Genomic DNA, 11,688 nt, shown 5'->3' with positions numbered 1-11,688 from the left:
GGAAGGTACAGGCTCAGAACTGGCTTTAAATGTTTCCAAGAAACACAAAGTAGGAGCAGAGATGGAAGCTGTTCCTAGGAATATCCAGGACACCTGGAGGGGAGAATGTGTTGAGGCCATTGTAATTACAGTGGATTTAAAATCACAGGCCACAAGAATGAAGCCAACCTTCAGAATGTCACACAGAGAGGAGACATCACGGACGCTTGAGAACTGAAGAGAATACCATTTTGTATCCATTAACTTAGCTGGCAGATTGATCAGTTCCAGTGTGTGAATTGGCATGGAAAAGAAAGGAAACCGGAAACTAACAAGATGCTTGAGTAGAATGAGCCATCTCAAATCAACATTCTAGAAATCAAAAGGATAAAACTTACCTTCATTTATGAGGATGCTATATTTAATCATATCCCAAGCATCTCAAAACCAGAGAACATAACTTTAGGAATAAGTTATGACAAAGCACAGAAGGGAAATGCCTTGGCACGCTTTTTGGCTCAAGCATACTGTGCACCAAGAAAAAGACAAGAAACAACAGAATCACAATAGCAGGAGTTAGGGAATCCAGAAAGAAACCCTTTTCTGTTATATTTGCAGGCCTAGGAAAAGCCATGTTTTAAGCAGTTTTCTGGCCAGACTGCTTAGGTCTAAAAACTCTTAGAGTCAGTAAGTTTACTTGAAAAATCTGTATTCTCTGTTCACTTTCCATTCACAACAGGTGTTGATTCCCCTTCTTTTTCAGACTTTTCAGCCCCAACGTCTCTCCCTACTTTGTCACTGAGTTCCACCTGCACATGGTCATGTGGTTCTGACAGTAGCTCCCAGATGGGACATTGCAGCTCGTTTTCCTGAAAAACACCAACAGTACTTAAAGAGCTGAAATTGAAGCCAGAAGGCTTGGGTTTGGGTCCTGCGTCTGCCTCTGCGAACTTGTGAACTTGAGTAAGCCACTTACCCTTTTTTAATCACAATTTCTTAGAAAAAATAATACCTAATCTAAGTCAAATGAGAAAGTATTTACACAAGCACTTTCTCCCACAATAAAATCTTACTTGAAAGTGAAACGTAAAGGAGAAAAGAACATTTATTCAACACCTCCTAAATGGCAGATACCAAATTGTAGGCATTTCATTTAATCCTCCCAGCAATTCTGTAGGCTACAGCATGGTTAATCTCATTTCATGACCTTAAGGGCTTAGAGAAGTTAAATGACTTGCATCAGATCCCAGCTAATCTAATCTAGATTTGTCTGAAAAAAAAACCCTGAGATGTGAATCCAGTTCTTTTTGTCTCTAAAACGCAAGCTCTTTCTCCCACATCATGCTATTGCTATTACATCACCAAACTGGTTCAATGACAAAAAGTAATTTATGAAATAGTAACTGGACACTTGCAACACAGGCAAAGTCACAAAGGGAACATGACAGTGTTTGCCTCCAGAAGTGTGCAATCTAGATGTGGAGGTGCACAACTCAGATCTCCTTGTGGGGCGGCCCCTACGTCACAGAGCATGGTTAGCTGATAGCCTCCAGCTCCACACCTGCCACAGCATTTGGTCCAAAGCTGCACTCTCCCCAGGGAAGCCCTGGCCAGTGGCAGGGCTGTGGAGAGCTAGGACCTGGCCATTTCTGCCCAAGGCAGCGCTCCCTTCTGGGCAAACCACCAGGACCTGGGCCAGCCCAGACTTTCTTAGAGCAACGCTACAATTGGAAGCTCTTCCTACCCAACCTTCCTTCTCTCTACCATTTCATAGATGCCACACCCAAGTCACAGTCTGACGGCTCTCCATTCTCACTGCACCCTTGCCCTTCATCTCTCATAGGCACTACCCCAAACAGACTTACTGCACTTCTAACTCTATCTTGGCATCTTTTCCCAGAGGGCCTGACTGACACAGGAGGGTACTAGATTTTAAATGACTTACTCACGGTGTCTTCACTTCACAAATGACATAAGGTAGCTTGGAAAAAATTCAGAGACTATAACAGGTAAATACTGAAGGGAGTTACGCTGAAAAAAACTATGAAAGGAAACCCAAGGTTAGAGATGAGTGTCAAATAAGTAACCACATAGTCTTAGGTAGTTGCTAGAGAACAGGCCAGAAATTTTGAAACAAGTTTCTTGGCTAACAAGGCAAGACAGCAAGCATGTTCAGTTACAACTTGCAATGTCCATTTCCTCAAAAAAAGCAAAGTACAGGTATATGAGCCTAGTCTTGAATGGATCATTTTTTAAATTTTTTTAATGTTTATTTATTTATTTTGAGACAGAGAGAGAGAACAAGTTGGGGAGGGGCAGAGAGAAGGAGAGACAGAATTCCAAGTAGGGATCAGAGCCTGATGCAGGGCTCAAACTCATGAACTGTGAGATCACGACCCGAGTAGAGAGATCAAGAGTTGGACACTCAACTGGCTGCACCACCCAGGCGCTCCAAGAATTGATAAATTTTGACAAGCAAAAGTAGGAAAGAGCATCCCAGGGAGAGAGCATGGTAAAAACCAAACCAATGATGTTTCCCCTGAAGTGGATGTAAGCTGTTTTGCTTTATTAATCCATTTAATAAATATTTGAGCACTGTTCTGTATCCACAGTTGACAGTGCATGCTCATGAGGGTGGGAACTGTGTTCCCAGCTGCTTAGTAACCATGATTTACACATAAAAGTTACTCGATGAACATGAGTTACTGAGTTAATATGTGCAACGTGGTGTGCCAAGTGCTAGAGATAAGACCTTCACAGAACACAAATACAAAAGTATGTAAATAATACACTGTTGTTAAGAACTATAATCGAGGTTTTCTAACGAGAGAGTATTTGTTGAGGGCTTACAGTAGCCAACCCCTGTGCCAATGCATGAGCATGGGAGGCAGAATAACAGCCCCCAAAGATGCCCACGTCCTAATCCCCGGGAGATGTGACTAGGTGGCCTCTAGCAGCAAAAGGAACTTTGCAGATGTGATTAAGGGTACAGTCCTTGACATGGGCAGAGTTTCCTGGATTAATCCAGCAGGCCCAGCGTAATCACATGAGTCCTAATATGGGAAAAATGTGGCAAGAAGAACAAAGCCAGAGAAGGAGCCTAGAAGACCCTACACTGCTTGGCTTTGAAGATGGAGGAAGGGGTGAGCCCGCAAGGAATGCAAGCAGCCTGTCGAAGCTGCAAAAGGTAAGGAGACACATTTTCCACTAGAGCCTCTAGATGGAATGCAGCTTTACCAGCATCTTGATTTTAGCCCATTTGGACTTTGGTCTCCAGAACTATATACATTAATAAATCTGTATTGTTTGAAACCACTAAGTCTGTGGTAATATGTTACAGCAGCAGTAAGAACAAATACAATGGGCTTCATGGGCATTATCACACTTTCTCCTTCCACAAACCTGTGAACAGCTGTTTTTCTTTGGCAGATGAGGCAGCTCAGACTCACAGAGGTTAAACAACCAGCCCAAGGGTTTGCAAAGATTTAGTACTAAAAGGCAAAGAATTGAAACTATCAAGTTATTTTTTAAATTGCTTACATACTGAAATATAATAGTTGGGACTGACTCGGTTAAATAACACATATTATTAAAGTTCATTTTACCTGTCCCTTTTTACTTTTTTTTTAATTTAGAAAATTAATTTTTTTTAATTTAGAAAATTTTAAATTGCATATGTGGCCTGTATATATTTCTAATAAACAATACTGGCTTAGAATCCCACTCTCGACAGTCTGAATTTTGTCACCGATCTTCAGATTTTTTTTGAGGAAAGACATGTGTTTTGGGAAGATAATGCAGAAAATGGGTCAGACAGTGGCTTGAGAGACAAGGTTCCTGTCACTTCTTCCTTTTGAGAAGCTTACAATCTAACCCTAGACAGAATTAAAATAGAGATGGCCTAAAACGAAATAGTGTCATTAGGCTATTTTCTCTGGAAAAACCCAGAGAAGTGGTGTTGCTGAGGCAAGCCATCCTAGAGGAGTGAGCGTCCTCACCAGAGGAATCAGAACCAGTAATAACGATAGCAGCGCTGACTAACGTTTACTGGGCATTTACTGTATGCCTGCCGCTGACCCACATGCTTTACATGCATTAACTCAGTTCTAATGACAACTCTGCGTGGTAGATATTATTTTTATTATTATTATTCCCACTTGACAGGTGAGGACACTGAAGCACAAAAAATGTCGAGTAGTTTGTTCCAGCTTGCACATCCTGGGAATGCAGAACAGGATCTTGGGAGAGCCGCCTGCCCCTCGGGAAAGAACTGCATGTGTCTTTCTTATAGTAAGATTGTGGTGGACCTGTCCACGTGGGTGGCAGGAAAAAGAGGCAGTCATCATGCCCACTCATTTTCCCGGGACTCCAGCTGAGCCAGGCCCATCCCAGCCTTCCACCATCCCTGTATAACGAGGCAGAATCACCCTCAGTTAATGGCAGCTATGGAGAAGATGCCACTTCCCACCCACGTGCCCAGACATGGGACACAGTGAGACCAAATTCCACAATCACCTTTCAGGTAAAAGGAAACATCATTTGAGACCCAAGGAGGAGCCTTTCCAGGTCACGTGTATACTTGTTAGGAGTTTTGATTGCAAGCAAAAGAAAGCAAATTGAAAATAACTTCAGTAAGCAAAAAACAAACAAAACAAATGCAATCGCTGGGATACCTCCAGGGCTTGTAGGTCCTCTCTCTGCATCTATTTTTTTTTAATGTTTATTCATTAAAAAAAATTTTTTTTTAATGTTTATTCACTTTTGACAGAGAGAGAGAGACAGAGCATGAGTGGGGGAGGGGCAGAGAGAGGGAGACACAGAATCCAAAGCAGGCTCCAGGCTCTCAGCTGTCAGCACAGAGCCCCATGCGGGCCTCAAACTCACAAACTGTGAGATCATGACCTGAGCCGCAGTCGGACGCTCAACCGACTCAGCCACCCAGGCGCCCCAATGTTTATTCATTTTTGAGAGAAACAGCATGAGTGGGGGAAAGGCAGAGAGAGCGGAGGGTGGGGATAGAGGATCTGAAGCAGGGTCTGGGCTAACAGAAGCAAGCCAGATGCAGGGCTCGAACTCACGAACCATTAGATCATGACCTGAGCTGCAGTACGGTGCTCAACCGACTGAGCCACACAGGTGCCCCTCTCTGCATCTATTTTGTTCTTCTTTCTCACTGCAGAGCATCTCAATGCAGAGCATCCAGACCATGTGGTAGAAAATGACCACCTATTGCTTCTGGGTCTAAATATTACACATCCAAGCATTCAAGGAAGGGACTACTTCCTTCCTTCCTTCCAGAATTAATTCTGAATTCCTTGGGGCAAGACTGTCTTAGACCGGATGCATAGGGGCCAGGTTCACGAGCTACAGGAAGCTATGACTAAAACCAAATAGATGGGGAAGGGCTCCCCACCAAAGAGCTGCTAGATAGACATGTGAATAGGTGTCCACTACAGATACCCTAACAGACTTCAGTCCTGGATAGGAAGTGAACATGATGACCTTCTAATTATGATTCTGTGGTTTTGTTTTGTTTTTTTTTTTAAGAATTACTTTTTTTTTTAAGTTTACTTATTTTGAGAGAGTGAGAGTATGCAAACAAGGGAAGGGCAGAGAGAGAGGCAGACAGAGAATCCCAAGCAGGCTCTGCACAGTCAGCGCAGAGCGCATCTCAGGGTTGGATCTCACAAATCATGAGATCATGACCTGAGCCAAAATCAAGAGTTGGATACTTAACCAACTGAGCCACCCAGGTTCCCCATGATTCTGTGAACTTACTAACTCTGTGCTTTTCTTGCCACTTGGATAGATTGCTTGCCCCTCTTCTGCCAAATCCCATTACTTTCTTCAAGATTTGATTCAAAACTGACCTCTTAAATGAATGAGCCTTCCCTGTCTATTCCTATTGTAGGAATGCCCTCAGCACCTTTGTATACAATGTTAATCTTATTATTAGGAACCTATTCATACATAGTTGTACATAACATTTTCTAATCTCATCAGTGGGTGTTATCCCAATAGTTTAGACAGCTATAGAAGGACGGAGACCTTGGTTTTTTTTCCCTCCTTTGCAACCACCAAGCTCCTTGTAGACAGTAAAGAAAAAAAAGGAGGAAGGGGAGAAGAAGAAGGAAGAAGAAAGGAGGAGGAGGAAGAAGAAGCAAGGAGAAGGTGGGAGGAGGAGAATGAGAGAGAGAGGAGGAGGAGGAAGAAGAATGGAAGGAGGAGGTAGGAAGGGAAGGAGGAGGAGGAGGACCACAGGAGCTACAGTTTCTTTCTCCTGTGTTCTATGAACAGATTTCCTGTTTGCCGTGAGGTTTCCCATTCCCAGGAGGACATGTGAAATTGGTGAGTCAGTAAAGCACAGAACTCTGTATAATTTGGGTCCTCTGGTCCATAAGCAAGCTCACTTATGACTTTTCTTGTCACCATCCTGTTTACCTCTTGAGATTCTCCCCTCCTTGTGACATCAAACTGCCTGTCTAATTATTCCCCATGACAGATTTGAGTCACAATAAGGCTCATGTCCAGGCACTGCAGTGTGTAATACCAACATAAGCCCTGTCCTGTCCTATTCTTTTCTTTATTCAAAGAAACGTTTACTGAGCCAGGAACTGCCATAGGAGCCTAGGATCCATGAACAAAACAGACCCAAGGTTCACATTTTCCTAGCGCTTATATTCTAGTAAGGGAGACAGACATTAAACAGATATACATTATGTCTATTATATGCCAGCTGGCAATATGTGTTGTGAAAAAGGCAAAAGGACAGGGGCCTCTGGAGTGTTATTGTCACTTTTGTTTATTTTTTGTCTTATTTATTTAAATTTTAAATATTTATTTATTTTTTAGTTTTAGTAGTACATTATTGGATTTGATTAACTAATATTTCTTTTAGAATTTCTGCACGTGTTTTTGTAAGACAAGTGGGACTATAGTTTTCTTTTCTGTATTTGGTTTGGGAATCATGATTATACTTGCATCATGAAATGACCTGGGCAGCTTTTCCTCTTCATCTTTTTCTCCAGTAACTTGTATCAGATAGAAGGGTTAACTCTTTCTTGGAAATCTGGTAGGGCTCACTTATAATTCCATCAGGGCCTAGGGCTATTTGGGGGGAGAGGGCTTTGATAATTACTACAAAGACTATTGTTTTATTCAACTTCTCTACTTCTTCCTGCCAACTTTGGCATTTTATATTTTTCTAGGAATTAATTTATCTAGGCTTTCAAGTTTATTAGTTAATATACCATACTTTTATAATTTTAAATATCTGTGGTGGCTGTATTTGTTTCCCCTTTTTAAAATTCTATTCTTTTCAATTTGCAACCTTTTTTTTTCTTAATCAATCTGACCAGAGTTGCATCTACCTTATTCACTTTTATTTGAAACAGCTTTTGTTTATTATAATCTTCTCTATTTATTTTTTTTCCTATTTTATGGATTCCTGCCCTTGTCTTTATTATTAAATCTCTTCCAATTATCCACTACTATATGACAAACCACTCAACGCTTAATGGGTTAAAACAGTGTATTATTATCTCTCAAGTTTCTGTGGACTCACTGTGCACTGCTCCATGAGGCTTTGTCTTTTTATAATATGGTGACCGATTGTTCTGACACACTATGCAAAGAGTAAGCATTCCAAAAGACCCAAATGAAGGCTGTAAGGTTTCTTATGATCTAGCCTCAGAAGTTTTAAAACATCACTTCTGTCTTGTGCTACCAGTAAAGCAAATCACCAGGGCAAGCCTGGGTTCAAGGGCAAGGTGACTGGACTTCATACCTAATGTGAGGCACAGCATGATGCTGTGGGGAAGGGAGGAATACAGGCTGGCCACCTTGTAGACTATCATTATACATTTGTTCTGAATGTTTTCGCTTTTTCCTGTTGCTTTTCTTTTTCTTTCGACTTATTGATTTAAATACTTTGCTTTTGTTGAATTGTCCTTATTTCTGGATAGCTATATTTAAAACTCTGAATTTCATTTTAAGTGTTGGTATAGATGTTTTTCTACTGATGTATGATTAAATACTAATATATGTGGCATTTTAATTATCTTAAAACAAAGACATTTCTTAATCTCTGTTATGATTTATTTTCTAACTCGTGTAGTAATTTATTTTATTTAGTTTTTAAACAGATGGCATTTTTAGCTCTTCTTTCATTATTCATTGCTAACTTCATTGCATTATGGCTAACAACCATAGTTTGTATGATACTGAAACTCTGGATTTTACCCTCTTTTGTGGCTTAATACATGGTCTGTTTCGTAAATGTTTTGTTTCTCTACATGACTCTGCAGTATAAAATTCCATATACCCAAGAGCTTAAAGTTACTGTCTGTATTTTTCAGCTCTACAATGATTCTGCTTATATTTTGCCTGCTTGATGTATCAGTTTCTGAGGTGGGTGTGTTAAAATCTTCAACTAGAGTTGTAGATTAATCTCTTCCTGCAGTCCTATCTGTTGTTGCTTCATGCATTTTGTACACTGTGAGGTGCATATACGTTCATGACGATGCCATCTTCTTGCTCTATTGTTTCCTTTATTAGTACTGTTACTTTTATTAATGCATCTTTTCCCTTATATCATTTGGATTGACTTCTATTTCATCAGCTACTAGGATTATTACTGCAGATTTCTATGTATTCATTTATTTTCAATTCTATATATACTTCCCACATGGTTATTATACATTTATATTAATCATATACATGTTTGTGAAATTCATAAAGAATGATTATTTTAAGACTAGATGAGTATGAAAAACAAATGAGAAATTTGGGGAATAGAATTTTCAATTTCGGAGTGCCTGGGTGGCTCAGTTGGTTGAGCGTCCAACTTTGGCTCAGGTCATGATCTCACAGTCCGTGAGTTCTAGCCCTGCGCCGGGCTCTGTGCCGATAGCTCAGAGCCTGGAGCCTGTTTTGGATTCTGTGTCTCCCTCTCTCTGACCCTCCCCTGTTCATGCTCTGTCTCTCTCTGTCTCAAAAAAATAAATAAACGTTAAAAAAAATTTTTTTAATAAAAAAAGAAGAATTTTCAATTTTAGTTCACAGCTGGTATGAAGTCTAGATTGGTGGCAAAGAGAAAATCAGTGAGTTAGAAGATAATACATAATGCAACAAAGAGAAACAAAGAAAGAAAAATATGAAAGAGCAGTTAAAAGACATAGAGGATGAATTGAGAGGAGTGAGCGTGAAGTCCGTAACAGCAAAATGGAGGGGTTGATAGGAAAGAACTATCTGAAGAGACAGTGACTTATATGAGGACCGGAGATGAGTTTGCAAGAGAAGTTGTAACTGAGATGTGTGCATAAAGACGGAATTTTAAAGATCTTTATCCTCTTCAAGGAATAGCTGGCTGAGCTCACAGGGAGATGAATAATTGAGTAACCTGTTTTAGCTTGAGCTCTAGGTTAGGAAAAAAGTCTTTCTGAGAATTCATAACCATGGCTCTGCCCTCACACAGGTTGGCACCTGAATTTATACTGTCATGACCCAAGAACCCAGAAGTCAAGAAATTATTATAAAAAGTTGTTCCAGGCTAGTAATACCCTGCAGCACGTAGCAGAAGCAAACACAAAAAACCTCCCTAGAGTGACACACCCTTAACGAGGTTGCACAGGATTCCTACACCTGAAGCTTCACAGAAGATGAACTCATGAATAACATGAGTAACAACATGAATAACAACCCACCATGAATAAACATTTACAAAAATCAGGATTAGACCCCCAATTATTTCATGTGATTAAAATGATTAAAGAAAAAAAAAGAATTAAAAACAAGAGGAAAGGGGCGCCTGGGTGGCGCAGTCGGTTAAGCGTCCGACTTCAGCCAGGTCACGATCTCGCGGTCCGTGAGTTCGAGCGCCGCGTCAGGTTCTGGGCTGATGGCTCAGAGCCTGGAGCCTGTTTCCGATTCTGTGTCTCCCTTTCTCTCTGCCCCTCCCCCGTTCATGCTCTGTCTCTCTCTGTCCCCCAAAAAATAAATAAACATTGAAAAAAAAAATTAAAAAAAAAAAAAAAACAAGAGGAAAAAAATCAGAAAAAATCAAGCAGATGTGAAAAAGATCCAAGTGTCACTTTTAGAAATAAAAAATATAGGCACAGATTGGCTTAATAGAAACTATACCGATCTGAAGAAAAAGTGACTTGGCAGACATATCTGAGGTAATTACAAAGATTTCAGTACAGAGCAATAAAAACATTAACAATATGAAATTAAGAGATAGGGAGGCAATCCTGTCATGCAGAGTAAGTCCCAATAATTTATGCAGACATCTCCCCACTCAAGGAGATGGAGCGTAACTCCCCAACCCTTTTGTGTGAGATGTGCTTAGTGATTTCCTTCCAAACGGTGAAGTAGGGAAATGGAGGGAAAAAAGTAACTTTACAGTGGAGCAACTTGACCTCACCCTAATTAATATGAACATCAAGAGGGATTAAGTCCTTTTGACAACATGTAGCCTTGACATGATGTGATGAGAATGGTACTTCATACATCTGTGATCTTCCTCCCGGTCTAATCATGAGAAAAACAAGAGACAATCCCTGATTGAGGAAAACTATACAAAATACTGAAGCAATATTCCTAAAAACTGTGAAAGTTATTAAAACAAGAAATCAAAATAGTGTTTTAGGAGTTACTCAACATAACCTAACCTATCTTAATCAGTGGAGTGCCAAGGTGAACAGAAGTCTGTAAATTGTCATACGTAACATGACTGTGATATGTCAGAATTATAGCATCTTTAGCAATAGAAAAAATACAAGGTCAAATGCTGATAAAAATGGTCTCTATTATCCTCATTCACACATGAAAATAATACTGTAGGCACCTAATAAAAATTTTAAATGTCATTTTTTTCCATGATGATCTCATTTATTCATGCAAAAATTTTATATTTCAAATTTATATTGCTTCCAAAAGTATTTTATTATGTCTATTTCCTCATGAAGGTAGTGGGAATAGCCCGTCCCTGGTAGAGGGGGTACATTGTCTGTAGAGAATTTAAAAGCAATAATAATGCTGACTAAATATTGGTATGCCTTTTATTATCACATATATTGGCAATGCTAAACAGGATTAGCAATAAAACATTCTTCTGTGCTGGACCAAACTATCCCACATACACCTTCTTCTTCCTTCCCCTAAAATAGCATTGATCTTGACTAATACAACTAATAAATGTAAATAAGTATTGACTGATTTAAAAATAAACACAAGTTTTAAAACACAAGTTGCGGGGCGCCTGGGTGGCTCAGTCGGTTAAGCGTCTGACTTCGGCTCAGGTCATGATCTCGAGGTTCGTGAGTTCAAGCCCTGCGTCGGGCTCTGTGCTGACAGCTCAGAGCCTGGAGCCTGTTTCAGATTCTGTGTCTCCCTCTCTCTCTCTCTGACCCTCCCCCTTTAATGCTCTGTCTCTCTCTGTCTCAAAAATAAATAAACGTTAAAAAAAAAAAATAAAAAAAAAAACACAAGTTGCAAAAAGGTCAAATAAAATCATTAAAACACAGTAATAGGGAAGGAGAGGGAACATTCAATACATAAAATGTGTCAAGATCCTCGCCTTCTTTAGGGAGAGAATAGACTAGGAAGAGGATTTTAAAAGGGACTACAACTGGGAGTGTGAGAGTTTTAATAACTTCCTATTACTACTCTTCATCATTTAGTCACTGAGGGGGACCTAAAAAATGTTGC

General features: G+C 40.0%; 1 long non-coding RNA gene across 1 annotated transcript; it reads right to left on the bottom strand.

Moving 5' to 3' along the window:
• Nucleotides 1–540: 540 nt before the first annotated feature.
• LOC123598972 lies at nt 541–2,282 on the bottom strand. Its single transcript, XR_006712907.1, has 2 exons — nt 1,925–2,282; nt 541–848 (listed from the first exon to the last, which is right to left on the bottom strand). It is a non-coding gene; the product is annotated as an uncharacterized LOC123598972 (long non-coding RNA).
• Nucleotides 2,283–11,688: the final 9,406 nt, after the last annotated feature.

Source organism: Leopardus geoffroyi, chromosome A1 (assembly GCF_018350155.1).
Source record: "Leopardus geoffroyi isolate Oge1 chromosome A1, O.geoffroyi_Oge1_pat1.0, whole genome shotgun sequence".
NCBI classification, from domain to species: domain Eukaryota; kingdom Metazoa; phylum Chordata; class Mammalia; order Carnivora; family Felidae; genus Leopardus; species Leopardus geoffroyi.
Note: the sequence above shows the minus strand (reverse complement) of the source record. Positions and strands in the feature narration are given on the sequence as shown.